Below are 23,441 nucleotides of genomic sequence, written 5' to 3'. Positions count from 1 at the left end.
TCAGTGGCCGAAAGATGTTGGAGATGAGGTGGTCCTGCAGCTGGGTGAGGCACCTATGTCTGCTTTATCTGTCTGTCAGCCTTCTGCAGCCTGAAGCTGCACCCAGGAGAGTGGGGGGGAGATGCTGGGGGACAGTTCCTCTTTCAGAGATGGTCTTTCAGTAACTCGGTGGGATCTGTCACCCACAGCCTCCCTTCTGCAGTGCAGAGTGGTGCAAAAGGCATGGAAGGACTTGGGGCGCTCAGCACAAGCAACATCCTGGTGCTTGCAGAGAGTCAGTGCAGATTACTGCAGGGCTCTGAGTGAATTTGTACTTCTTTTCCCATTGGCATTTTGAAGTACTCTGTATCTAGGCTAGTCGTTCTGGTACTGCCCAGTGACTTTGTGATGTTCTAAGGAAACCTGTTAAGCTGATGGTGCAGATACTGGTGCTCCCCGAAGAGGAGCCAGCAGCGCTTGGGGTCCCAGCTCCTGATGGGGCAGGCCCCTGCCGCCTGCCCATGGGGTCAGCCACTGCCTGCTTTGTGCTGTCTGTGGCTGGTTTGCTTTGGCCTTTGACTTCATGAGGTTTTGGGGACTTTTAGCTTTTCTTGGTGTACCCATGGAGCTGACTATCCATCAAGGAACAGAGCAGGAATTTCGTATGATGTGTCTTCTTTTTTGGCTTTTTTTTTCTTGCTATGTCTTTTCTGGTTTGTTTTAGCAGCTAAAAGATGTTGCTGTAGGCTTGGCCATGGGCTGTGGCCTTGTGAGACCTACTGAGAAAAGCAGACTCATCCTACCTGGAAAGGGCATCACAGGGTCCTTCAGCAGGGGCTCGGGGAAGCGAGCATGCAGCAAGCTGAGCTGGCAGCTTGTTCCATAGCTGAGGCTTGGGCTGGTATGGGACCAGTGTTCCCCACACAGCTGGACAGCCTGGGTTTTAAGTTCATGGTAAAGGTCCTGCCAACCTGGGGAAGTTATTTCCAAGAACAGGTAGCAAGGGTTGGGCTCCATGTCCTCCCACTGTTTGGTAATTACTTTCTACCTTGGTGCTGGAGGCACTGCAGTGTCCCCCGGTCCCCGCAGTGCCCTGGCTAGCCCCGCTCTGAGTGTGGCTGGTGGGGCAGGCAGTGCCTGCTGAGAGCCACTCTCCTCGTGCATGGCAGAGCATTTACAGGAGAGAATATGATTTGCCTTTTCTGCAGTGGCTCATCTGGGACCTTTCAGGAAGGTCCATGTTTAAAGCTTGATTCATTTTTCCAGGCTGTTGCGCTTACCCAGCTCGTAACATTAGATTTCTGGCTTTGCTCTTTCTGTGCTGACATTCCGGGCTGCCTTTGCCTTGCAATGCAGTTGCTTGGCTTTCTATTTTGGGAAGTGCTGAGCAAGGGGAGAGGCTCCTGATTACAGGGCTTTTGGGGGGCAGCTGGGACCCTAGCCTGGCAGAGTGGATGGGGATGAGGCAGAGCTATTGCCCACATGGAGCCTGTGCTGTGCAGCTGTCTCGCATCCATTTGATTAGGCTCTCTGCCTAACGAAGGCTTCGTGTTGGTCACAGGCATCTAAGCTTCTGCAAGGGAGAATTTATTATGGCTTGTGTGAAAACATTTGAGACTTGCCTCCCTGCACCCCTGGGGTATGGCATGCTGGAGTGCTGCTGGTGTTGCCCGGGCATCTCTTGGCTTCCCTGCCAGTGCAGAGGGAGCACCTGCAAATTCTGTGTGGCCCTGTTCCCCAGGAGCAGCTGCCCTTCCCCTGTCTGCCGGAGGTGAGCATGCCTGCCTTCCACCCTCCTCCAGCTCTAGGAGGATTTCCCCCAACCACATAGCTGGTGGCATGTGTCTTCTTCGGTCCCACTGCTGGCATGTGATGGATCTGCACATACAGATTCCTTGAATTTGCATAATTTGAATTTTAAATTAATTCCAATTTTTGTGATTGTCAGAATGAGTTTTCTTTCTAATAAGTCTTTCCTTTTAACTCCTCTAAGGCTTGTAATGTTGGTGACATTTCCGCCTTTGAGCAAGAGGAGCATTTGATAGCTTTTTGGCACCTGTCTCTCACATGGATCCCCTGCCTTGCCCCCGTGGGTCCAGCACATCCATGCTGTGATGGGGTGATGGCCAGGGCTGGGTCTGTGCTCCGAACCCTTGCGCCTGTTCTGGGTGATGGATAAGGGCCTGTTTTGGGTTTTGTGCCTGGCTGGCTCCACACTGCCTTTGAGATGGGCAGCAAGAAGCAGGGATGGGATCTTCTGCCATGTCCCTTGCCTGGGGGGAGGAGGAGAGCAACGATGACTGTTACAGGCTGTGCTGAAACTTCTTGTCTTCTCAGGACCCCGACCGTTAAAAGGTAGAATTAACCCTATTATAAACTCAGTATTAGCTATAGGGAGCATTAAAAGAGACCCAGAACTGAGTCACTGTCTGTAGTGGCTGCTAGGACAGTCCGTGCAGATTACTGCAGGGCTCTGAGAGAATTTGTACTCCTTCTTTTTGCCCTTGGGATTTTGAAGTACTCTGTATCTAGGCCAGTCATTCTGGTATTGCCCAGTGACTTTGTGATGTTCTAAGGAAACCTGTTAAGCTGATGGTGCAGATCTTGCTGCTCCCTGAAGAGGAGGAGCCAGCAGTGCTAGGGGTCGTGGCGTGCTGGTCCTTAGCCTGATTTGCAGTGGGTCTCTATCCTGACACCCCCTGCTCCTCTGCAATGAAATGCTGCTGCTTTTTGGTGAACTCTTCCACAATGCACAGTTTGGGCTGGTGAGATGGAAGAGAGCAGCCGGTGGCATGGCCGTGCCACAGCTCTGCCATCCGTGGTGCTGCCACAGCTGGCCTGATGCTTCTGCTTGCTTTAATTCACGCATGTTCCAAGTAGGTGAGACTCAAGATTGTGTTGCTTTCCTGGGCGTGTTCTCATGCACTGATTTTTTTTTTTTTATTTATTTTATTTTGTATGGTATATTTTCTAGGCAGTCACTCTGTTATGAAATGTCTGTGCCCTCCAGGAAAGACTTAGAGCCCTGTTTATCTTGGAAGCTCTTCTGATGAGTTGAGCAGAGGTAATTCTTGCTTTACAAAACCCATAATGAAGGAGAAAAGGCAAACCGGAACGGTAGGGCCTGGGAACAGGAGGCAGTGAGGAGACAAACTTGCTTTGTGGTGGAAACCTGATCAAATCCAGTGCTCACTGGGCTGTAGAGGGAGGCAGGCACTGGCCAACGTGTATCCATCCAGGTTCGCCTATTCCCGTGGATAATGATCAGTCCAGAAACTCCCCCTGTTCTGATGGACACTGCAGTGATGTTGGGCAGCTGGAGTACCCAGGTCTGGGCAGAAGCCACCTTGCTCCAGAGCACCACCGGTCCGGGGGATGTGAGAATCTCAGGCTGGGTAGTTGCTGCCAGGCAAGCTGGGCAGAGCATGGAGCATGGTTTCTGCTTAGTGGGACCCATCTCTGTGTTATCCTGATAGTTTGGTCTTGTTCCTAAGTGTGCAGGGATTTACCAAGTCTGTTAGGTGCAGTCTGTTGTCTCCTGTATGCAACTGGTGTTGGAGGCTCTGGTGTCCTGCTTACGGTGACAGCAAAGCCAGACAGGCTCAGCCCTGCTGCAATCCCACCAATGACAGTGAAATCACACCAGTGGTAACACTCTCCTGCTTGCTTGCTTTTATTTGGTTATGTTCTGACACTGCTACAAAACCACACACTTTCATACCTGTTTTCTGATTTCAGAAAACATTAGCGAGCAGCCAGTCAATACTTGTTTGTGCCCTGTAGTTCAGTGTAACAAAAAAAACAAGGGGAAGAGGAAAAAAAAAAAAAGAGGCTGGAGCCATACAAGAGGCAAGTCAACTGTGTTTCATGAAGGGGCAGAGTAAAGCAACAAGAATTGTACTGGATCTACACACATGCTGCCCTCAGTTTTGCAAAGAACAATTGCAGTGACTGTCTTAAGGAGGTAAATGCAAAGGCAGGTGAAGGATGTGCAGTGTGTATCATCTAACTGTGCCCAGCCCCACCTTGGCAAATTGCTTGCTTGCCGACTATAGTTCATTGATGAGTATTTAAAAAAACCTCATGCTATACGAACCTGATAAATAATGTGACACCTGAGCCAGACAGCAGCTTACTCACTGGAAAGCAGGCAGCAGAGCAGTCCTGGGAGCGGGGGAGAGAGGCTGCCTGTGAATCACACCACTTTGCAGATTAGTGCGGGAGTGAACTGACACAGTAATGCTTGAAACCAAAATGTACCCGGCTCGTTTCTTTGGCAAGTGTGGTTTTATTTGCAATGACAGCTTGTAGCATCCCAGCAAATACTTGGTGGTGCTGGTAGTAGAAGCAGTGATGGCTTGGGAAGAGGAGAGCAGGTCTGCTCCTAGCATCCCTGTGCAAAAGGAAATGTCTCCCGTGGGGAGGAATTAGAGGGGCAGCTTTGTGGGGGCCACTCAAAGCCAGGCTGGCAGAGAAGGGGTTCCTGGTGGTGTATGTGGGCAGTGCAATACATCCCACTTTTACAAAGCCAAACTGGGAACAGGCGTCTGTGATTAAACAGTGCAAACCAAGCGAGCTGGGGTGGTACACCCATGCAGCTCTTTTGGGGATCAAGGATGTGCTGCACACTCATGATACACAGTGAAGTGGGTTTGAGATGCTGTGCAAGCTCAGTGCTGGCCAAAATGATCTTACGTGTTGTTTGCCACAGGGAGATGCTGTTGCTTTGCTTGGTGGGTGTGAAGGGGTTTGGTCAGGAGCAAGGGCATCTTCTGAGGATGAGTCTTGGTCAGCTAAGCTTTGTTTTTGGCCAGCTATACTGGCTCCTCTTCCTGCTGGAGCTGCTGGAGCCAGGTATCTCTGGCACCCATCCCCCATTGCGGGGCAGTAGGTCTCTGAGCTGTAATGGATCCCTGGGATCCCTGAGAAGCAGTAGGTATTTTTCTCAAAATCTGGATTAGGCTGTAGGGTGGTTCTCCTCCTGTTCACCGCCACCATGGGCTGTTTTGTGCTTGGCTGCATCTCTGGCATTAAGGTGGGGGAAAATCCCCCAGTGCAGTCTAGGAAATTATTCTGCACCTTGGGCTTTTAATGTAAAATCTTGGTTACTCTGAAGCTTATGAATGCAAATGCCTTGGAGAGCTTGGCTGAGACAGGCAAATATTTTGTTTACCTGTCTCTGTTGCTTCTGCAGCACATGCTGGTGCTCCGTGCAGTGAAACCTCCTGCCTGGGCTCTGTCAGCCCACCCTTGCCATCCTGCCCGTGGCATACAGACCGCTGGGGCTCAGGGCTTGGGAGCAGGATTGACCCCCTCGTTGCAGGAGCATTTTTAGCATGCCTTCCTGGTGGATAGATGTTTATTCTGTTCATTCCCTTCCCCCTCCCAGCCTTCCCGAAGGCTTTCTGTGCCTGTTGGGCGCTTCAGCCAGATGTGGGCAAGGGTTGGGCAGCTTGGAGGTGTTGCCATGGAGCACTGGGAGGATGGCTGTGTGCAGAAGGGATGGAGGGATGCAGCCTCACTCAACACTCGCCCCAGATCTTCCTTGGTACCACGTTGTGTGTGAAAAGACGGGTCTGGGCACATGGGGATGTTTTACCGCGTGCTAAACATCTCTGAAGATGTGGCGGTGCCCTGCTGCATCAAAGGGCTTTTGGTCCCCTGTGCAAAAGTGACTCTGGTGGTTGGGATGGGAGGGGGTGTTCTGTTTCGTGTCAGCCAACATGCTCTGCTGCTTGTCAGCTTATAGGAGAATCTGGAGCTGGGTTTTGGTGAGAGGTATTAAGGTGCATTTTGTCGGTCTTAAATGTCCAAATGCAGATCATTCAAAGTCTTGTTTTTCTGGAGCGATGTCTATCTGTATGAATGTCAAACTAATATTGCTGATACCCCCAAACCATGCTCAGCTGCTGCTTTGTGCTTACCTTCCTAGCCTTCCCATCCTTCTGCGATCCATGGGGAACTTGCCTATGAGAATAGGAAAAAGAAAATTAACTCCAAGTATTACACAAAGCCCAGATGGCCAGAAACACTGACAACCTGCCGGGACAGTGGGGCTGTGGTGCCTGTAGAGTTCATTCCCTGGAGCTCTATGAATGTGTGCAGCTCCTGACCCTGCCTGGCTTTGCATGGCTTCCCCTCTTTCCCTTTGGGGACTGTAAATTTGTGGCCGCATTTCCCAGCACGTTGCTGCGTGTGTGCCCACGGTGGGTGGCGGGGACGGGGCTGTGGTGTCTGTGCGGTGGCACCTCGGCTCTGCCTTGTCTTCCAACCCACCCTTGCGTGTAGCTGTGCGTGTTTAATCGCTCGCCTGCCTCTACAGCAGGGATGGGCAGAGGTGTACGGATTTACAGGGTGGGGAAAGCACTAGTGACTTGTCACTGGGAAGATTTACAGCCCCACAGGAGAGCAAGGGGATGCGCAAGTGCTGCAAGCCAGTGTGATGTTTCACAGCAAGCTGCAAACAGGCAAGAAAGAGCATTCCTTTTTCCTTTCAGAAAACACTGGCTTAGCCATACATTCTCCTCCTGTTGCAGAGGTTAGGTGAGCAGGGCCCAGCGTGGGAGCTGCCTGTAGCAACTTTTGGCTGTCAGGGCACCTCTGTGGTGCTCTCAGCTGCCTTGCTGGTGCCTGTGGTGGCCTTCCAGGACAGCTGAAGAAGGCTTTGCCTGCGGTAAGGGCATGTTTGTGGCCAAAGCCAGCATGTTAGTATGGAAAGGTTATGAGCTTCAGCAACAACGCTGGTGATAGCAGAGACTATCCCAGGTGAGCAGCAGGTAACCATACAGCACTCCATCAGTGGTGGTTTAATGGCTTTGCAAAGGGGTGGTTGAAGACACCTTGATTGCTTACCTCCATCACGTGCAGTAATTTGGTCAGCACCAACGCATGGCCACAGCGGGTTCCTGAAAGCTTGCAAACACCAGCACACAGTTTTTCCCTCCTCCCCTCTGCAAATCCTCACTTCCTGGCCCCTTCCTCCACCCACGGCCAAAAGGCTCAGTGCATCTGCAGGGTGGGTGCACAGATGTTGTAACAGGTTGTATAAAGTGTTTACAGCCAGGTGGGGTGCACCAGCCTCCTCCAGCAAACCTCTTTGGGTTGTGGGAACCTGCAGGCAGAGCCAGAGTGTGTGTTCCCTCCCAGTTCTGGCCTTCAAAGAGATTTTTCCAGTTTTCTGAAGAGAAAATACTGAGTAGTTTGTCTCTTAAATCTATTAGTTGGTGTTTATTTAATGCTTAATATAGGGCAAAACCACATTGCATTCATAAATCACTTGTAGGAAGACTCTCCTGTTTGTTGTAAGTGATGTGAGACCTGCTGATAGGCAGTCTTTCAGGGTTTTGAGAGTACAGTGCTTTAAAATAAACAGTAGCTGTGGGCCCCTGTGCTTGAATCTGGAAGGCGTTTATTGCCAAGGGATGGGCTTTGGTTTTGATTTGAATACTGACATTTTGCAGCCTGGATAGTAGTGCGAACTATATATGCTTTCCCAGGGCTCTTACAAGAGAGGATGCAGGCTGGCTGTGGTCCTGACTTGGGCCTTTTCAAATAACTTAAGCAAACTACTAGGAAATAACCTCTAGATTCAAAGTATAATAACCACAGTTAAAAACTGCTGTAATTTCCATGCAGACCTGCAGTGTCTGCTCCCTCTGCTGGCGTTGCTTTGGGAAGGAGCAGCCTGGGTTCAGCGTGTGCAGGGATGGGAATGCTGGCCGAGCACGGGGCTGGCTCAGGAGATGGTGGAGGGAGCATCCGACCAGCTGACAGAGAGAAAAGCAGCAACTTCCCAGCCTCTGATGCATTAGAATTTTGCTTCTGGGCCAGGAGCATCAAATGCACAGAAAGCAGCAGGGCTGAGGAGGAGGAAAGCAGAGCACTTTGCCAACTTCCAATTTTACTCTGCTTCTCCAAGCTAGACTTGCTAAAAATGTGCACTGTGTCCTTTGGTATTTGAAGTTTGTGTGAAAGAAGAAAACAACCACAGTGATTTAAAGTAAGTGAGACATTATTTAATGAGCTGGAGTATTCCTCCTTTATGGCAGGACCGGTGCCTCACAATGTGAAGCTTGAATGAGGTGTCTGGTTGGTGCTGTAGCCCGGGCCCGGGTCTCATCAATGTGGGGTGGGCTGGGGGTGCTTTGGGCTGCAGTCAGCAATGGTTCAGCTGCATAGAAAAGCAAAGGCTCTTGGGTGGCTCGATCTTGCTTGAACGCACAAGGACTTGTGCTGTCAGCCCCCAGACCAGTTTCTGTTCAGGGTGTGGAGGTCCCTCTCCCCAGCACAGCTTCTCTGCCTGCCTTTGGCTGTTGTCCCCTCCTGACAGCTGGGTGTGATGGTGACAGTGGCCATGTGTCTGCTTCCCAGGTTCTTCCTGGCCTCTGGATCTAGCTGGAGAAGTCCTGGATGCTGGGGTTGTTCCTGTTAATCCCAAAGTGCACAATCTGGTAGGTTTTGTCATCCCGATTTCTTTCTCTTCTTACTTCTGGGCTCTGTGGTTTGCCAGCAAGGATGGCTTTGTGGTTGTGGGTCCCTGAATCCCACTCTGGTCACTGCTCAGAGCAGGCATTACTAAATCATATCCTCCGCTGACCACAGGGCCTCTTGGTCCACCTACAGACTTCTTTTGTGTTTCCCTTCGTAGATCTGCTCTTTTGCTCTTCCTCTTGAGCCCTCTTACTTTCCCAGATATCAGGCAGCAAATCTGGTTGCTGTAGTCTGTCATCTTACAACTTGGAGCTCACAGTCTGCAGGTCTTTGCATCTTCTTGATCTGAGGAAGGCAGGTGCTTCAGGTACATGAGCAAATGGTGCAGCTCTTGGCAAATGCAACCCCCAAAACGCTTTTCATGAAAAGCTGTTGGAGAGTACCAACGAAGAACGTACTTCAGCAGCCTGAGGTTTAAACACTCAAGTACTTTCCCTGCAAGCAAATTCATGCAGAGAGAGGTGCTTGTGCCCAAATAAGCCCTTTTGGGCACTATTGTGGCTTCATCTAGACTCAAGGAGATGGCAAGTGGATTCAGCTGCAGAACTAGGAGCAGTTTAGTGTAGTGGCTGTCTGTAGATGGCACTTCACATGTGCTGGATGCCATCAGCTGGATGCTGCAAAGCCTCACCAGTTGCAGCCCGTCCGGGGATGCACAGGCTAAATCACCAGCGTGTGGTAAAGCGCTTTTTATGTTAGAAACCATGCAGCTCCAAGGGTGCTCCGTGGTGTCGGGGCATGGGTGCAGTAACAGTTGTGTGCTGCAAGAGGTCTCTGCAGCACTGCGCTTCGGTGCACCGGTACCCACGGCAGCTCCGCGGGCTGCTCGGATTTTTATTCCCCCATCTCTGGAAGAAGGGCTTCGTTTTACCTATGCCTGCCTCACTGCAGAGGTCTGAGTTTCCCTCAGCCTCTGTATCCTCACAGTCTCCCCGTTCCTCCTTGCACCTGGGAGCCTGGGGAAACCTGCCAGAGCTCCTCAAAGCACTGGGAGGTTGCAGTGTCCGAGTGGAGTGGCCACATCTGACTGTTGGCGGTTAAGGAGTGCTGTCAGGGCTCTGCTCTCCCCTGCTGCTGCCCCTGGAGCCGAGGCTTGGCTCTTTGCAGCTGTCTGCTTCCCAGCATGGGCCATGACGGTGGAGAGAGTGCTGGGGTATGAGCCTGCTGCTACCCAGAGTGTGCTCGTCCTGCTGAAGGCGCTCAAGGTCCCAGCACTTGAGGTAAGGCTTGCTGCCTGCTTGGCTTTGCTGGAACCCCCACTGGGTCTGGAAGGAGGAGGTGACTTTTGAAGATGTTGTTAGACACCAGAAACCGTATCTGAATGGGGCTTTCTTGCACAGACTGCCCTACCTGTCCCTCCTGCCTCTGCAGCTTCCATGGGAGCTTGGCAGTGGCAGAGATGATTTTCAGCACTGGCCCCTCCTTGTGTAAGCACCATCCCTGGCAGTGTGCTGTGGCACAGCAGTGGTCACCCTGCTTCATGGGACACTGGCACATATGGAGGAGAGGTGATGTCTCTAACTTAGGCTGCTGTGTGTCTCCCCCTCTGTGCATGTGCATTGGTGCCTACCCTGACATGTGGGAACACGCTGGGCACCGTGAGGTCTCTCTGGGTGCAGACTGGAGCCAGTTTGGCAAGTCAGGGGTGATGGTGGAAGGCAGAAGGTCTGATGGGGATGTGTCTCTAGCCTTCTGCAGAAGGACTGGGGATGGGGAGAGCTCTCTGCCATCACCAGAGTCCTTGGCAGGCTCTCTGCAGGCACTCTCGCTCGCTGAGAGGCTTGCAGTGACACCTGAAGCCTCCCAAGGAGCACAGAGGAGCAGAGGTTCGGCGAAGGAGCTGGCGATGATCTCAAAGGGGATATTGGAGGCTGAAGATTAAGTGGAGCATTTCCGGTGGGAACAGGATGATGTCTGGGGTCGGGTGTCACCTCGCTTTGACGGCAACAACAGCCTTGCTGCTGTTGGGAAGGGTGGAAAAAGAAAGGATCCTGAAACCTAAGAGCTGTTTTGCTATTTACTTTGGTTCTGTTTTTACTCCAAGAATAGAAACAAAGACGATGGATTTGCATCACCAGGAGCAACTTGAGGAGGGAGGAGGAAGCGGTGGGGCCTCATTAGCGGCAGGAATGTGCTGGCGAGAGGAGGGCCCCGGTGACAGGAGAGGCAGTTAGACCTGGGGGTTCCTAATAGCATTTTGTTTATCTCACTTCTCCCACCTTGGATTTAATTTTTTTTAATGACTAGTTTGTGAGCCTCAGAAAGCTGAGCCTTATCTCTACAAGGGAGCGTTTGCAGAGGCAGAAATAGCCCAGGCTTCAGTGGAGAGTAAGGCGCCTTTGGAGGCTGCTCCACTTGCATAGTTGAGTCTTGGTCTCCTGGAAAATAAAGGAGACGTACCTCTTTCTGCTCTGACTATTTAGAAGTCTTTGTCTGTCACATGCAGAAGGCTGTTTTTCTTCTCTCCTGCTGCTGCAGTCGCATCTCCAGTCTGAGCCTGATCACACCAGAGGACTAAGAATAGCTGCAGAGGGGTGGTGATGGGGAGGCTGTATGGCCCGCAGCTGTGAGACCTTCAGCCTTGCTGGTCCTCGCCCTGGAGCGGGAGGGTTAGGGGAGGGGGGGCTATGTTGAAGGGGGGTGGGAGGGATGCTTTGGCTGTGGAGCTCGTGATGAGGCTTTGAAGGCTGTTCAATGGCAAGGGGTGTGCTTGCTGCCAGCCTGCTGAATCTGTCCTTGCTGAAGCCTCCAGGCAGCCCAGGAGAAGGTCAGCTGGGGCCCAGGACCACCTGGCAGTGGGATAGAAAGGCATAATTATGCTTTCCTGGGGGTGAGAATTTCCCTCTCTTTTCTTCGGCTATTACAGAAGTGACTTTTCAAGGCAGAGAGAACAGGTTTTCTGAGATGCCCAGCTACCAGCATGACAATATTAAACTTCTGGATCTTCTCGTCTCCTGACAGGAGAAATGTCCTGCCTCAAGAAAAGTTGCAGCGCTTCTGCACACTTCGAGGAAAGCAGCATGAGAGCTGCTGTCCTGGAAAGACCCTATGTGCACCACTTTCCCTATGGGGTGGTGGGGTCTTGATACTCTTGCGTGGGCCCCTCTTATCTCTGGGGAGGAGAGGGAGGAAGCATTGTTGGAGGAAACCAGGTACGGAGCTTTGTGTAGGGAGGCTCCTAGCGACATAGATAGGGCTGTGCTGGACCTGGGCCCTGGTTCAGCTTCTCCTGTGTTCAACTATGGCAATAACTGCGTTGCATGGTGAGGAGGAGACACACGCCTGGTCTGTGGTGCACCAGGGCTGGAAGGGAGCACGTGCCAAGTCTGGTTTTGGTTCCTTCTGCTTCCCCTCTGGCAGGGATCTTTTCCTTTCAGTAGTTGGCCTCTGCATTTTTATGGCTGGATTTCTCTTTCAGGCTTGAAATTCAACAGCAAATCCAGCCCACAGCTCAGCTATTTCATCCGGGTTTTTGTTGAAATGATCACTTACTGTTCCTTGTGGCCATTTAAGGTACCTCTGGTGAGTGTCTGTGGTGTTGGCTCTGGAGCAATAGGTTGTGCAGTGGCTGCTTGGGTGGTAGGACAGAGCATTGGCTGCCCAAAAAGTGGGGAAAATAGAGTCCTAGTGCCTGATGCTGGCTTGAGAGAGGATTTGTTCTGATTGCAGACCTTTGCTTACCATGAAAAGGCACTGACACCTTCGCACTGGGATTAAGCCTCGTGATGCTCCAGGAAGAGCACGCAAGCCACACAGCTTCCCTGGGAGCCTTTCTGCTGTTGTCCTTGTTTTCACCTGCAGAGAGGATTCAGGGCAAGAAGCAGGAGGTGTGCTGGAGACTGCTAGTGGGGCTTCAGGCCAGGCTAGTCTTTCCCCCAGACCTCTGGCTGGTCTTCTGCAAGGGATGTTTGGTTCTGTGGGCTGTGCAACCAAGTGCCTCAGGGTGACAATATTGGTCACCCAATACAGCATTACCAAACTTTCTGCATCAAACCTGTGAGGAGGCGCCTTCTCAGGTAGGTGCATGCCTTTCTACCATCCTTCCATCTTCTTCCTGTGAGATGGTGTTGGCACCAAAGAGCTGCTTGATGTGGTTACACATCCCCTGGTAAATTGGCAAGCTGCTTTGTCATCTGAGAAGCCAAATGGGGGGAACTGCAAATCTTCAACTTGAGTATTGTGGATGAGTGAATTAAATAACTGGAGCACCTTTGGATATTGCCAGCTTCAAGTCTGCTTCATGCCTGTTTGATAGGACGTAACCGAGCTGAAGCTGGCTGCAGCTGAACACCATGCTGATGGGAGCTTTTTTTAGTTGGGCATGTTTGCATGGGACTTACGTGCTGATTTAACATCTGCAGGGTAAACCAAACTGGTTTCAGTTCCCATGTGTAGCAGATCAAAGTGTTTTTCTTTCCTACTTGTGGCCGTAGGCATCCATAGATGATATAACTGAGCTTAACAGCCAGTGCTGCCTGACCTCCCCCTGCAGAGACGTCTGTCCAGCCATGCCTCGTGCCAGGGTCCTGCTTTTGAGTGCCCTGTTATTGCTTATAGGTGGTGACTGGGAATGCTAAGCTCTAGCCATCTGTCTGTTTGGGCTAGATTTTCATGGGAATCCTTCAAAACTGTAAAGTGGTGAAATAGATACGCCCCAGCACATACGCCCGTGGGGTATTGATGGACCCGCTCATTTTCAGTGGTTGTTTTCAGTTTTACAAGGGCAAGCCTGCTCTTTTCAGGCCTGCAGCACTTGAGATGGTGATAGGCGCGGCTTGGTCTGGTGTTGGGCTTTGTCCCGTGCCTGGAAGCCCTCCGCTCCTGCCGCGTGCTCCCTTCGTGGCAGCTGCCCAGGGCTCTGCCGGCGAGTGGGGCCAGCCATGGTGGGCAGTGTCTGGTGTGCAGAGCCCCTCCTGTGGTTTTCCTTCCCGCTGGTGTGACTGTGGTTGCGTTTGGTTTGTGCTCCTTGTCTTCTGTGTGTGCGTGCCATCGCAGGGCTCGCATGTCGGGGGGGGACTGAGGCACAGCAGCTTCCCTCCTAAGAGCATCAGGGAAGTTGCAAGAGCAAGTGGGAGCTCCCAAGCGTGCTGCAAATGCTTTATCGGAGAAATTAGTGGCCATGCTAAGAAAAGGCACATTTTTCGTCTTGGGAAGGAAATAAATAAATTACTGTCGTGGAGTGATGGGCAGACTCAGTGAAGGGGTCTGGGAATTTTTTGGGGCAGAAGGAAGCCCGGGAGAGAGGAGAGGCTGGGATCCAGCCCTGCTCATCCTGCAGGAGCCCTGGCCCGTGGAACCACAAGCTGGGAAGTTGTTCCTTCCTCCCCGGCAGGTGCAGTGATGGGTTAATCCCCCTGCCCACCCTCCCCACCACCCCACCTGTTAGCCTGGGCTGGCAGCAACACAGAGCCTGGCAGAGGGTGGAGGGGGTGAGGCTCTGCTTTGCTTTAAAACATGGGCAGTCAAGGTCCTTAGCTGCTGCGAGTCGGTGTGGGGCCGCAGGAGGCTGTGGGCATGATGTGGCTCAAAGCCTGGTCTAAATATTTTTAATTACCCTACATTTGGAGACCTTTTATAAACAAATCAGTGACAAGCCACCTCCTTCTCTGTTGCCAAGGCCTGTGCAGAAAATATTTAGATCAGCAGCAAAGGCAAATAATCTTGGTCTAGGGATGTGAGGGGTTTTATTTTGCAGGTTCTCTTTGCTTTATTTATTCTTGGTTTTGTTTAGCGGTTCCCATCATACATAAACTCGGACCCTGTTAAGGCATGGACGTGTCTCCTTTCTCCAGGACCATCCGACGCCCCCACGAGCATCACTCCCCCTTTCGAAAAAGTTATTGTTCCTAGAAAGCAGAGCAGCGCTGCTGGAATGTTAATTGGGGGAAGTGAATAACCACCGCTACCCTCCGCCTAACCTTCCCCAGCCCCCTCTTAATGAGCAAATTGAATTTATTTAGGCATTGAAGGTCCTGTCTTTCCCTCCCCTGGGCAGACTGAAGTGTCCATTGTGCAGCTCCACATTGGGATTTGCTGCCATTTGTTCAAGGAATTTTTTTAAAAAAGAAAGGCGATTTTTAAGGGGGTGGGGGGTACCCTTTCTCTCTTGCTGTGGGGAGAGGAGATAAGTTGTGGCGCGAGAGGCGGGCAGGGGAGTGGGTTTGTTGCTGTTGCCATTCCCAGAGTGACTCACGCTTGGCGCGGGGATGCGCATGCTTTCTCATCTTTCCTTGTCGAGCTCGTGGAGGAGACAGGGCACATGAAGCGCAGCCTATGGCTACAGTGGGGAGTACAATCCACCGTCTATCTCAGTGGGTGCTCAGGGCGCTGCTCTCTGCCAGCTCAGTGCCTGCCCCGGGGCCTTGGGTCCCCGTCCCACCTCCCGCCCAGCCTGGCTGGCACGGCGCTGATGGAGTGGAGGGCTGCGGTGAGGCCGTGTCCGAGTCTGTGCTGGTGGGAAGAGGTTTTGCCAGTGAGGGTGGGTGAGGCTTTGAGGCTGTCCAGGAAAACCGGCTGATGCCACCACAGCTGGCACAGGGGGACTGGGGTTTTGCATCTGCATTTCGCAGTGGCAAGTACTTCATCAAGTGCTGCTCCGACACCCTGTCCCAGCCCCAAGCTATGGCTTTATGGCCAAGATTATGGTTCCCACAGATGTGTACAGCTGGCCAGGGAGGCCTAGTTGTGTGGCTGGGTTGGGGGCAGCCCCCCTTGTTGGAGCTTGGACAGCCCCATGGCATAAAGGCTGTGGGTACGAGGGGCTCAGGTTTGCCTGAAGGCTTGAAGGTGGGCTTGTCCATGCAAGCATTGATATTTGTGTTTTCCTGGTCAGTGGGCTTTGGATTTACCAGTTGAACCAGGTGTGTTTTGCTGGTGGGTGCAGGTGTCCTGGAACTTCCATCCCATACTGGTAATGCCATGACTGCCCTGGGTGTCAAAGCCTGGCTGGGCTGGGGCTCCCGACCCTTCACCATGTGGTACAAATGCTTTTCTTGGATTAAACCCTAGGATTTTAAGTACAAATGAGATTGGCTGGTGGAGTATCTCCAGTGTCGTTTATTTTGACATTGAATTTGTCATACAAGGTCTTAATACTGTTAATTCCTCTCTCACAGCAGGCTGCTGTTTCTTGCCTGGCTGGCTGTCGGCTGCAGGTGCGGGGCTGGCTCGGGAGGCATGCATGGCCAGGAGCGGGACACTGGCATTTCCATAAGGTGCTTCTGCCAAGAGGACCAGGGCTGATGCGCTTATAAAATCCTGGAGCCTTTAGAGCTGGTGCTAGTGGAGGGGAGGCGTTATGCTTGTCTACTTCCTTGCAGAACTGGGAGCTGGACTTTTTTCTTATGTACACTGATTATTATTGTCAGCATTCTGCTTTTAGTGTTTGGTCATCCCAGGACTGACCTGGGAGCTTGACATACTCTTTGGAGGGAGCCTTGTCTGATGGTCCTGGGGTGGAGATGGAGGTGAGGCAACAGGGTGTCAGTGGTAGGCTGGACCTGGGATGCGAGTGCTGCTTCCCAGAGCTGGGCTGGGGTGAGAGTGTGCACCCACCCTCTGCGTACCAGTGTTATGCTCGTGCTCTGCCCTGGCCAAGGCTCAGACCAAAGTGAGCAATTTCCCGTTACTTGGCGCATTTGTTTTGTGTAGGTTAAGCCCCATGGTTTTCCTTTCCAGCTACCTACTCGAGTTGTCTGTGCTGCTCCAGCTGCTCTCAGCCCCTCCAGCCTCTTGTTTCCACCAGCCCTTGCCTCTGCCCACCCTTCCTCGCTTCTCCTCCCTCTTCTCTCCCCTTTGCTGTCCTCCGTGCAGCTGTTGCTTCCCTCTTGGTGGTGGGGAGGCTTTGCTGGAGGAGGGAGAGGTGCAGGCTGGTGTTCCCATGTCCAGGAGTAAATGGGAGAGGCACTGCTGTGCTGCCTGGATGTGTGGTGGTAGGTTCTGGCTTTACCGATCCGCTCCTTCCTTTCTGTACAAAGGAGGGAGAGCGGCAGCCAAAGCAGACAGAGTTCTGGGTCTCCCCATATTGCATTTGGAGGCTGTCTTTGTTGTTCATGTGTTGCTGATTTGTATATTCATGATTAAACCTGCAGCTGTCCAGTGCCTGGAGGATTTGGAATGAATTAGAATGACAAGAGACATGGTCTTTACAAATAAAGTAATCATTTTCCCCTGCACTTAGCATTCATCCTCTTTCAAAGGTTCTCTGTGTGACGCAGATTTGCTGCACTTTCTTGCCGGGACTGCGGGGAGATGTCTGGATCTTGCAGTCCCCTTTATTTCTGTGGCAGACGTGGGTGTGATGACGTGGGAGGAAGGGGCAGTGTGTTAAATGCTCTGATAGCTTTTAATGGTGTCAAAGTCTGCCATTTAAATTGGGACTTTCATGCTAGAGAAGACTTGAAAGGGGAAGATGGGCGTGAAAATCAATGCCGTGGGCCTCTGCTCCTCTGCAGCTCCCTGTCGCAGTGCTTGTTGATCAGCCTCCCTCCCCCTGGTCCTGCTTCCCCTCCCGCTGGAGCTTAATCCTCTGCTGATGGCATCCCTGTGTTGCCATGGAAATTGCCATCCAGCTGGTCTGGTGCTTCACCTCTGCCTGGTGGAGAGCTGGAGCTGGGTGGCTGGTGGTGACCCAGCGGCTGAGGTGGCATCACTACTGCTGGGTTGCTGGTTGTCCCCGGGGTGGCTGGAGGTCAGCACGTGCCCCGCAGCAGCAGGGGCTGGGATGCAGGTGACAACGGCAGTCTCCCCTTATAGTGCATTATAGTTGTGGCTTTGACTTTTTATTGTGTGTCTAAAATTTATCAGTCCTAAGAAGCGTTGGCCTGTGGTGTGGGTGGGTGCGTGAGTGATCAGTCACCTGAAGGTCTCTCCCTGACTGCTGGGGCTTGGCTTCCCTGAGCAAGCAGTCCTGCCAGCTTATGTCCCTGGGAGCTGTACTCTCTGTTCATGCTGCTGTTGACTTAGTGTGAGGTTCTTCTGGTAAATGATCCCACAACTCGTTGTAAAGCTTCCTGAAGTGACTGTAGCTTTTGCTCCTCAGCTTCTTGGAGTCCAAGAGACCGTGTTCAATTTGCCCATCGAACCCCCCAGAGATGCCTGCGACCTTTCTTGTGGGTGCTTTACTGGCTCCTGGTGCCTTCCTGGGGACAGTGAGGGGGATGTCTGCTCGGCTCTCCTGGAATGGCATGAAGGGCATTGGTGGGAGTGATGGCAGAGGGGGGGCTTGGGGCCATGGCCTGGGGCTGTGTGAGAGCCGTACCCCCAAAGCTGTGGGACCTGCCAGGCTGAGGAGGGTTGGGGGCAGCCTTGGGAAGCAGCAGAGTGGGGCTGAGATGGGCTCATGCTTAACATAAATGAGGCAGTGAGCAAAGCTGTGAGTTATTTAAACTAGGCATTCCCTCAAGCTGAGACTTCTGTGAGTGATGGCTGTCCTCTGGTCCAGCATACGGGCACGGTCTAACTGGGGATCAGGGCTGTGATGAGAACAATGGTGAGCAGTAGCTGTGTGCCCTCAGGAAGGCTGGAGGGTCATCTCTGCAGGGAGGAGGAGGAGGAGGAGGAGCTGTCTTTACCAGCTGCAAACATTAATCCTCATGACATGGCTGAGGGCAGGCAGGCTGCCATCAGATCCTCAGAAGGTTGGTTGGTTGTTGTGATCTTGTTGGATGTTTTTCATAAGGTCCACTGAGGAGTTTTGAACTTCCACATAACTCCGTCATGAGAGGAAGGCTTGATGGGTGGTGGTGGTATTTCTGTGGGTCCTGCTCTTTAGGAATCGCAGTGTCCTGGGAGCTCTTCAAGACAACATGTGATCCTCCTGTGCTGCATGGTGGTGGCAGGGAGCTTTTAGGCACGTCTTCCCGGAGGTTGGTGGTCAAGCCCAGAGGCTGGGTTTCTGGGGAAGGGCAGCTCTTTTGTAAATGGTACATAAGTGGCACTGTTACGGCACTGGCAGGTGACAGATGTGTGGTGCAGCCATGTCTTTGGGCACCAGGGCTGGGCGGAAGGAGATCCAGTGTATTGTGGTCTTGTTAGAGGAGCTGCTCAGTGGCACGTGGAGCCCCAAAGCTGCCACTGCAGCACTGGGGAGTCACCAAAGTCAGGGGACATTATTGGGTAAAAATTAAAAATGCTGTGTGTGAGAGTCTTCACTGGAGTGTGAGAGAAGCGCTTACTCCTCAGACACTTTCTGAATTGTGTTGTGCAAAACCTCACGCTCATTATGTGACTCATCACGTGTTTGAAGGTGGCTGCTCAGCTCTGGGTGAAAGCTGGGGCTGCCATGCACCAGTCAGCTGCGCACCAAATGGCGTTTCATATTAAACGCAATATTTGGGTAGACTGGTCGAAGGCTTCAACTCACAGTGGTAAGTCTTAAAATGTCTTCTGATATTTGGTGTGCCTCAAAAAACTCTCGGGCTGTCCAGGCTTTGGTCTAGCAGACTATGGCAGCAGGGTGCTGGGTGGGCTGTGTGCTTGTGCCACCAGCCCCAGCTTTGCCTGTCGGCGTTCTGGTGCCTGCCTTGTGTGGGGCAGGTGTGAGGTGGCGGCATCTCGGGTAATGCTGCGTCTCCAGAAACAGGTCAGTGGCTGCCGTGATTCATTTCCTATAGGAAAAACATCTCTGTTTGCATGATCCGATTATAAAGCAAAAATGGACTGGGCTGTATGGAAAAGCTGGAAGTTGTGTAGTAGGTGGGACAACCTGGAAACTGGGTTCATTTCTGTGTCTTGTAATTGAAAAGCCAAGCAGATGATGGTTTTACGTTCATCCACCTGATTTAAATGAAGCCATAAAACATTAACATTTCCCAATAAAAAACTGTTGACCTAGTAGCTGCTAAGCTCCCAGAAGCAACAATACTCTGAATTAAATGCAGCGCATGTATTTTGGCAAAAGCGGGCTGAGTAAGCCTCCAAGCTGATTTTTTTTTTTTTCTTCCTTTCAATAGCATGTTTGGAAGATAAGAAAGTAGAAGAAATGTTATTTGATAGTAGGCCTGTTTCTGGTGGGGGAAACACATGGAGCACATGTGGTTGTTTGCTGTGCCTGGGATGTTGCGTACATGTTGGGAAGGACACGTGGTTGGGAGGGCTGACGTGTTGGTGTGGGTTGGGCAGCGGTGGATCTCTTCATTCCATTTTTAAGAAGCGCGTGCATTGTCATTAGAGGCTGGCTGGTAAGCTGTAAACAGAGCAAAGTTTGCTTAATTGCCAAATCCAGATGAGATAAAATAGTTTTCTAAAGTTTTATGGGGATAATAAACTATTCAGGGAAATTTATGACACATCTAGCTGTGATCAGTGAACCTTTAAAGGGTTTATTGGGCAAGGATATTGTCTGCCATAGGCAAGTCTTGCGTGGTGTCAGAACAGTTGGATTTGTTGTGCTGTTGGCTTAAAATATTTCAGTCTAAGTCCTTTATTTGCCAGCTGATGCCTCTTCCCAGAGGCTCTCCATAAATGAGCCTGGCAGAAGCTGCACCTTGTGCGCAGGGAGGGGACTGGAGATCAGTCGCTTCCTAATTCTCATCCAGACGAGAGAGAAGCAGCTGAGGGAGATCAGCTGCAGGAACCTGCCGCAGAGCACCTTGTGCAGTACAAGGCCAGGTCATCTTCTGGTGTTTGTGAACTTAAAATTGTGATAAACTGAATTTATGTGCCCAAGCCATTGACTTCAGGGTTTCTCATTGTCCAGATGTGCACACATCTTCCTGCCAGCAACTGCATAATACCATGGAGTCCTGGGAACAAAAGGAACAGGGGGGAAAACGTAGAGGTGGGCATCATTAGGAGGAGGACCCTGAAGTGAGCATCTCCTTCTGTGTCCAGGGAGCACAGGTGTAATGAACAAACCTGGATTCCTCATGTAGGGACCTGGACCCACATCACACCATTTATAAGAGATCTGAGAGTGAAAGGTGGAAACCACTGACCTTAACAAATATGAGATGACTAATGTGCATGTCTGTGGAAGAAATCCCAAGTCCCCTACTACTATTAGGAAAGTCCCATCTAGATAGTAAGGCTTTGTATAGACTTTGTCTGCTAAATGGTCTCAGAAATCTTGAGGTAAAAGCAGGCTGCGGTATAGAAGAAGCTGCTGTATGTTTAATTTAAACAGCCACAGAAAATACTGAAGCCTCATGTTCCTAAACAACACATCCACTACATCTGAAGTGTGTTCTCCTTTGTAGGCAGCCTTTTCCAAAGGCTTAAACCTGCAAGTTGATCTTTTTTTGTATAACTTCCATATGGTGTGCCCTGTTATGACCAGAAAGCCCAGGAAACGTGTGAGGGAAAGGATGGAGCTGCCTGGGCTTTCTGCAGGGAGCAAAGTGACACCGAGTGGTCCATCTAGCCTGCTGTGGGGCTGCCCTGCATCCCCTGGGTGTGGGTCCCACCAGCTCCTGAGAAAGCACTGTGGGAGCCTGAGGGCCTCTGTGGCTGCGGGGACAGATCCTGTGTCTACCTGCTCATCGTGCTGCCCTGGGCCAGGGCAACGCTGGGAGAGCAGCTGGGTGATGCAGGATGCCCAGGGCACAGGGATAAGTGGTACTTCCCCTTCCTGGCCATACCTTCAGCCCTTTGCAAAAGTGGTTAAAAAACCAAGTTGTAGGCAGATGTGCCCTCCCTTAGCCCTCCGCCAGCCCAAGCAGCATTTGGGGTGGCTGGGTTGTGCAATGAGGTGGCTTTGGGATGGGTCTGTGCCCTGAGGTTGTCCCTGCTCCCTCCTTGCTGTCTGCCAGTGCAGCGAAGTCCAGGTGGGACCTCTGGGCTCTGCAGCAGCCTGGCACATGAGCTCTCGCCTTCCTCACCTGTTTCGTATCCTGACAAGAACTAAATGTAATTAATTGCATTGATTCTTGCCCACTGATAGCTGGATAATTTTATAGGGAATTGTGTTCCTTTCTGTTTCTTGCTGTTGGGTTGTGTGCAACAGAAGAGAGCTGAAAAGGGGAGAGGCCAGCATGGGAACCATGCTGTTTCCCCTGTTGTTGAGCTCAGCATTTGAGTAGTTACCCAAATGCAGAGCAAGTGCATAAGTCATGGAGATGGACCTAATTTCCAATTGTGTTCTCAGTCCTCTAATGCAGGTGTCTCTCCACCATTTCAGCTAACTTCTTTAAGCACATGCTTAGTGCCTCAGGAAACTTTTTTTTCTTCCCCTCCTGGACTTTCCCAGTGACCAAAAGCAAGGGAAAGCTGGAGCTTTGGGCCCTGATGTCCCCAAATTGGGGCAGTAATTTTACATCGGGTTGTCATTTCTGCCGAGAGGGTTTTGCATGGATGGGTCTGTCCCTCTTGCACCGCCGCCGCCCCAGGGCACAGCTCGCTGCCTGGCATTGGCAGCTTATTTAGTGCCGGCTTCCCACCAGCTCTTGCTTGGAGTCTTCTCTGCTCTGACACCGTGCTGCTGTTTTCTTCCTGATCTGTAGCTCTGCAAAATTCCCAGCCCATGCTCCAGGAAGGATGGCTATTTTTGGTTTTCAAGGTGAATAAGATATCTTTAGCTTTCTTCTCCACCAAGCAAGCACAAAATCAATTTACATGAGAAATTTTCCCCTGTAACTCTGTGAGCGTGATCTCAATCGGTGGGCTGAGAACTGCCTAGAGGTGGAAGTGACACTCGTATGAACGCAGTTTGGCCGCGCAGGGTGCTGTGATGGAGCTGTATCCACTGTGGCAGGCAGGGCTGGGTCGGGATGCTCTGCTTCAGGGTATGGTCTGGATACAGCTGGGACTCAGGCTCCGGCCAAGGGAGATATGGGAGCTGAAGGATCTGGCTGGGAAGGTACTGGGGCCAGCAGGCCTGATTGTGACTTTGAGCCCTGCTTGCTGCTTTTATTTTTTTTATTTTTTTATTTTAATGAACTTGGCTTGTAAGAGGATTTTCCTCTCTTTGCAATAAACAAGGATTGTATGAAATGCCACATATCTGGTGGTCTCTGCAGAGGGTTCAGTGTGTGCCTCGTGAGGAAACGTGGTGGTGGTTTGCTTTTCTCATGTTGTCACGTCTTCCTTCAATTATGGGATAAATATTAATACCACAACCACCCACTACACAGGCGCTGCCTGCCATGTCTTATCATCCTGTCCCTGGGCCATTGGAACAACTTTACAACACCCTTAAGTTTAAAACAAACACACACAAAAACCAGTCCCTCTGGATATATTAGAGCTGACCAGCAAATGTGCATTTCATTACCTAAAATATGCTGGTAGACCCAGAAGAGCAAGTGAGCCAAAAGGAAGTAGACCTGCAATAGGCTTTGTTACTGGATAAAATAGGAAAAGCGTTTCTTCCACCCCTCCCCTTTCTCTTCTTGATTTCTCCTGCTATGAATTCCTGCTTAAAGAATTGCATTTCTGAGGGAAAGCCGGGCGCCAAACTGGAAGGCGCATTGCGCAGCCCAGGCACAGAAATGGCAGGACAGGAGTGAACCAGCAGATGATTAGAAGAACATCATGTGTCTTATTCTTATTATTTTCTTAAAGGCATCGGTGCTTGGACCTGAGTGCCTGGAGTGGATAGCTGCTTGGTGTTGTTTCCCTACGTGATACAGAGCCTCGTGAAGGTCCTGTGGTGGGAGCAGAGCTCTGACTGGGCTGGCATCCTGGGGGAACATGGACAGGGTGCCCCTCCTGGTTGGAGTGGTTGGCCCAGAAGGGTGGGGATGATGTGGCTGCGGACCCTGCATGTGGACCCTGCATGGCTGGGGACCACTGAGCTTGGTGCTGCCTGGGTCTGGCTCGACCGCCACCAAGGAATCCACCGCTGGCACCTCCATACCCATGCAGTCAGCAGGTACAGCTTCACTGTCAGCCCCATCCATGCAAACGTATCTCATCTGAGGGCTGGTAACACCCAGCTCTCCATTTACGCTGCTTGGTACAAATTACAGACATGAGGGCTCCCCTTTCATCCCTTCTTGGTGGCCTTGGCAGGAAAAGTGCTCACCTTTTGCAGT

General features: G+C 51.6%; 1 protein-coding gene across 1 annotated transcript in view; it reads left to right on the top strand.

The window, feature by feature from the left end:
- LOC119145780 overlaps window positions 1–23,441 on the top strand; it is a 116,535-nt gene that overhangs the window by 23,701 nt on the left and 69,393 nt on the right. The gene's annotated exons all lie outside the window — the stretch shown is intronic.

The sequence above is a fragment of the Falco rusticolus genome, chromosome 4 (assembly GCF_015220075.1).
Source record: "Falco rusticolus isolate bFalRus1 chromosome 4, bFalRus1.pri, whole genome shotgun sequence".
In the NCBI taxonomy this organism is placed as follows: domain Eukaryota; kingdom Metazoa; phylum Chordata; class Aves; order Falconiformes; family Falconidae; genus Falco; species Falco rusticolus.
This window is presented reverse-complemented; position numbering and strand designations above follow the sequence as displayed.